The sequence below is a fragment of the Adelges cooleyi genome, unplaced genomic scaffold, assembly GCF_023614345.1.
Source record: "Adelges cooleyi isolate 19-005CV unplaced genomic scaffold, UGA_ACOO_1.1 ACOO_flye_CR_arks_rails_tigmint_CR_PRNA_167, whole genome shotgun sequence".
NCBI lineage: Eukaryota > Metazoa > Arthropoda > Insecta > Hemiptera > Adelgidae > Adelges > Adelges cooleyi.
In genome coordinates this window covers 1,483,602-1,489,887 of record NW_026095824.1, presented here as the reverse complement: position 1 = coordinate 1,489,887, position 6,286 = coordinate 1,483,602, and positions in this window count along the sequence as shown.

The window sequence follows — 6,286 nt, the reverse complement described above, 5'->3', positions numbered from 1 at the left end:
GCTATCGTAACTTTTTAATTATGACTATGAGTGATGACAGTTATCATCCATCCGACACGGTTTATGTCACCACAAATAATAATTATTAATTTTATTACGATGCTATATTATAAATTAATTGTATAAGAAATAGCACTCGTTTATTAATTATAAATATAATATAATGATAATAGAAACATTGCCAATACATTCAGTACACTTAAATTAACAATGTAGATTGTACATAAGTTGGCCAAAAAATGGCGGTACGGTTCGTCGTATATCATGTGGCGAATTTGAATTTCATCGTAATAACTAGCATGACAAAACGGTATGACAGTAGTCGGTAACATTTGTTATCAATTTCTTACAATATGGTAGCCCATTAAAAGTTAACAACCGGCAGCCGTTATCACAATTTGCTAACATACCTGTTAATTTTGTCATGAAATTTGGGTTGCTACAGTTACCACGAATGTTGCATGCCACGACTCGTAGTTACTCCGACATTGCTTTATCAGTCATTTGCCACGAATATAATCTACTTCGAATATACAATTACTACGATTAGACGGTTAGCCCGAATTTAACATACCCGACATCGTAAAGTAATTAAAGAATCATACAACAGTTAACCCGATATTGTGATACCACGAAAGTATTTTACTTCGACTATACATGATAAGAATACTTGACCACCGGGCATAATGAATTTAATATGTAATATTACATTATATTAAATTCATTAATTACGTTTTATAGTATATTCTTTATTATCAATTGCACATTTTAATATACAATATTTTTTTTAATTATTGGGTAAAACCCTTTGGCAACAAAGGCCATTGTAAGGGTTTCATTAAAATAGTTGATATACATAATTGAATACAGTAGACTATACATTTAAAATAGAAAAGTTAGACAAATAAGATAAGAATTTTATAAACTATTTTTTTAATAAATAATTATATAAATCTGATTGTAATATAATATAATTTAGAAGGTAGGTGATTGCTTCAAATTGAGGCCCAAGGGTTTCAGATAGATTTTCGAATATATTATTGTTAATTCGTTGTGACTGGTATTATAAACAATTATTTTTAGGTTTTAGAGTCACTTAAAATGGACAATAACTTACAATATTATAAAATAATTGTAACAATATAAAAGTTAGTTTTTAATTACGATTAATATGTGAAAACAAATTGGTATTATAAAAAAGTAATAATATTGAACCAGTGTTTCAATTTTAAATCAACTGTATGTGTAGAGTATAGATCTTTTTCAAACCGCTGTGTGTGGTGATAACGATACATTTCATATTTTTTGTTGAAAAATTTGTTGACGTATATATCTACTGTTTATTTTCAATTAAATAACTTACTGACTTATTTTATATATATGTAAATTATTTGTTTTAGGCCAATACTATAGTGAAATCATAACCGACGCGTGTCCGTTTAGAAGATTGATTGCTACTTCTATCTACTCTGTCTTTAATTAATACAATAAGTAGTTATTATTGTTACCATTGGTTACAGACTGTTATCCTATGCCGTCACCGATTAATTTGTCTGCGGCCAACAGAAAACTTACACCATAAAAGTTCATTTTTTGTTATTTATGAAGTATTTTTTAATAATTAGTGCCTATCTAATCTCTATACTCAACCCTAATTTAAATTGACAGTTTTTTTTTTCATTATACAGTGTCTTAACCGACTTCTCTTAACGCTTTAGTTTCTTAACGTGCACACACATACGATACTGATGTACAAATAATTAAGACATTAATTATTTCAAATTTTTTTGTTTAAGCTGTACAATTATGATCACTACATAGAATAAAAATTATTTTAGTTTTTTTATATATTTTTTTTTTAATGATATATTATTTCACGTTAAATTGGCATTATTTGAATATATTTTAATTATTTCATTTAATAGGATGATTTACCTATATAAATATGTATGATCACTATCGAGTACTATCACTAACCGTTTGGGGTTTTTAAAATTGTTTTTTGACTTAATTTGTGGTTTTAATATTTTAACTTATGCTATTGTAATCATTCCAGTTTTTACTCCCTGGCTTTATAATACTTATTTAACCAACGAGTAAATGCATTTTTACACAGTCTTATTATAAAAAATTATAGGTATGTTTTTTAAAAGCATCAGCAAAAGTCCCTATATCATCTTTTTAAATTCTTAAAACAGTTGTCTTTAGATTATTTTAGCGTTCAACATTTTGTGTTCTTAGACCGTTTTTATGAGTAGTAATCAAAAATCAAAAAAATTGTCTGAACATTTATTTTTACTAACTATTTAATGTTAATTTTTTATATTATATGTATGTATATATTTTTTTTTTGAGCTGCTGTTGATATAGCTTGAACTAAATTAGATACTTATTAATATTGACTATTTTGGTTTTTTTTGTAGTGTGATTTCAGACATAGGGCATAATTAAAACATAAAAATAAAATATTAATTTCAAATCATTTTATTGCATTTTAACATTTTGAAGCATGGTGGTATAAGTAATATACCACTTTTTCAAAAAATAGCCTACTCTCGCACAGTGGTATATATTTATTACCACCTTCATAATCATGTTCAGAGAAAATCGGAGAAAAAATGCTGTGCTTCAAAGGGTTAAAATTTATATTGAAAATCAACATTTAATTTACTATTTTATTATTTATAGAAGTATAACATAAGTATTCGCTCCACCCTAAAAAAGTATAGTAAATCTATAGATTTTGCTATATTTTTTTAAATTGATACTACATAATGAAAAATAAAATTATTTTAAAATTTTTGATTATTATCATTTAGTAGGATGAATTGTTGGTTAGCCATCTAAAAATATATCAACATATGGATTTATACCTTTCATGGTTTACTTAAAAAAGTATTAATGTATATATCAATTTATCTATTATGTATAAAATATGTCTGGATAAGTATCAAATAATTTAGGTATTTTATGCACTGAATATTATTATTATTATTATCATTTTGTACTCTGGCCGTTTTTATAATCACCGCCGGACACTCGAATAATCAAAAATATTTGCTACAAATTATTTCAGACATTTCATTCATGTTTTGTACTCTTGAGTTCCTAAGTAACCGTCACACAAACATATCATTCTTCCACACTTTTAAACTTCTAATAACCAACAAACGTCAGACCTTAAGTAACAAAGTACCTTTAGCATTAAAGATCCAGATCCAAAAACTAAAAGATTTGCATCGAGACATTTCATTTAACCTCTCTTTGGACATTTTTATAAGCTCTGCCAAATAGTCGATCAAAAATTAAAATAATGTATTTATCACTCTTCACTTCTTTCCCTTTTAAGTTTTAATATAAACTCTAGACATTTCATTCATGTGATTTACTCTTGAATTCTTAAACACTTAAGAACTTCTGTTAAACCACCAGACCTTTAATATACATATTTAATGCATTATGCTGTTGGTTACATTCTAAACGTACAGTACGTCATTACCGAAAAATGGCATAGACGGTGATTTCTGAACAAATAAGAATTTTAATTCAACCAATATCTAGACATATAACGTATACGTTTGAAAAAGTTTTGTTGCACATAGGAACACCATATCAGACATATACAGACTGACCTCTAAACATTTCTTTCTATTTTTAACCATAGCTATTACCAAGCCCGTGAAGTAAACAACACCTCAAACAATTCAAATTAAAAAAAAAAAAAAAATTGTCCTTTAAGCAAGTAGCACACTCGCTTTAGTAGTAGGACGTTTCTGATCTGACAGATAGCTAGACTTGCACTACAGTTAACCGGTACTTAGCTTGCAAAACACTTTTTCGAAACTAAGTATGAACTATGATTACTAGATAAAGGTACGATGAATTATAACGGTATACTTTAAAACGTAGTGAGCTGACTCGACGCCGTGGCCGGGCACCCCCCTCGGAACTGCTGTGTACAGACATATAACATACTACAATTAAACAAATTTTGTTTCACAAAGGTAAACCTTAACAGACATTTAGCTGACTGTCCTCTAGACATTTTTATCTGTTTTCAACTCATAAAATTAAGCGGGATGACGCCGGCCTATATTGATGACGTGGTCTATAATATAACAAATTTTACCAAAGACAATTTCCATTGTACACTTTTTCCCAATGGCCAGCTTCTTATCAAGCCTCTTTAACTTTTTAAAATTTTAATTTAAACTTAATTTTAAACCTGTTACCTCCTCATAGACTGTAGCCTACAAACCTAGGATATTTTTAGTTGGCGAAGCGAGTGAATGCCAAAACACTCGGAGACCTGCCGTCCTTATCAGTTTTCAATACGAATTCCGCCCGCTGATAAGGAACTGGACATTGTTAGTTCATAAAAATTGGTAAAAGTGGTAGCAACCCAAGTAAGCAACACCGGACACTTGATATTTATTAACCGTCTAACTTCTATACTATTCTTTTCAATTCAAAATTTAAAAAAATTACAGATACATAGCTAGACTTACTCTACACTTAATCAGTACTTAGCTTGCAAATATTTGTCCATAACTAGGTATGAATTCTGATTACTAGATACAGCCTATAGGTACCAAGAATTATAACGTCATTCCTTTAAGACGTATTGCGATGGCTCGACACCGTGGCCGGCGCAACCGGGCACCCCCATAGGAACCGCTGTGCACTGACTTCCACATACCGTGGCCGGCGCAGCCGGGCACCCCCCTCGGAATCTGTGACCTCCCCGAAAATACTTTGCAGCGAGAGGACGTGAGCGTGCCCGGCGTAGCCGGGTACAGTACCAGGAATCTGTGACCTAACCGCCCGACTCGGGGGCCTGGAGGCGGAGCTCCCAGCTAGAGCGAAGCTCTAGTAAAATAGATAAAGTAGTAAAATAGCGACTTGGTTTTTAAAGCCCTTGTGTCGGTAAACTTATTTCGAGTAAGTACATAATATTTTAGCTTAAGTGTTTCGACATCAGGGCAATTGCCCCGAGTTCCCTAACATATTAAACAATAACATCCGTATTAACACAGTACATATTTATTAGGTGATCATTAATTAAGTGTATTAGTATCACTAAGGTTTTCACGAGAAAGGTAATAAACAGGACAATTTTTCTACATAAACTTAAATAACTATTAATTTACAAAACTTAGTCGACGGCCAACCACATGAATGACGGCCACAGCGAGGATGGCTGAGACGGCGGTCAACAAAATGAATGCGACCACAGGGATGACAGCTTGAATAGATAGAGAGAAAAAACAACGTGATGGGTTCAAACACGGCGGCCGTAGACAACTAATAATTGTAGTGGTCTCCAACATGATAGTACGGCCGTTTTTCCACACCTGAAAGTCTGTAGATATGAGTTCAGTAGAGTCAAACAAGTTAAATATACCTGGGTTCAATATTAACAGAGAGAAAAAAAAAGGAGACTGACAAAGAAATATTATCAACGCGTTGCAGTATGTTGCTTTTTGTGGAAACTAATGAATGTGTTACCTCAGTGTATGGCCCTAAAGCCACACGGGGCTCGGCAGTTCACCGCCTCCGGACCGAACCGTCGATGGTATATGCAATATGGTACGGGCTCCCCTATGCCGTACTCCTGCACTCCTGCAAATCCACACGGCAGTATGCAGTTTACTGCATCCGCGCCGTGTCGCCTGTGGTACACACACGGTGGCTCCGGCTGTCCTGCCTCAGTTGGCCTGTAGCCGCACGGAGGACGACATCTGTGCGCCGCCGACCCGTATCTGTCGTGGTAGTAACACGCAGGTACTACCGGTGCAAGTTCTACCGGAGCGGGTTCTACCGGTGCAAGTTCTACCGGAGCGGGTTCTACAGGTTCAAGTTCTACCGATGCGGGTTCTACCGGTGCAGGGTTTACAGGTGCAAGTTGTACCGGTGCGGGTTCAGCCGATGTAAGTTCTACCGGTGCGGGTTCTACAGGTTCAAGTTCTACCGATGCGGGTTCTACAGGTTCAAGTTCTACCGATGCGGGTTCTACCGGTGCGGATTCAGCCGGTGTAAGTTCAACCGGTGCAAGTTCTACCGGTGCCGCGTCCCACCATTTCTTTTTGGCCTTGAACACGAGAACAATTTTTATTTAAACTAATAACTATTGTGCTGACACTGACAAAACAGCGAGCCCTGGTCGAAGGTGTGTCATTGAACATGTCATCAAACAATATGTATGTTCATACGCATACCTTATAGAGCAGGTAACCGCCGCCAGTTACCGTTAGAACGGCGCCGCCGGCCCACAAAATCTTCTCCA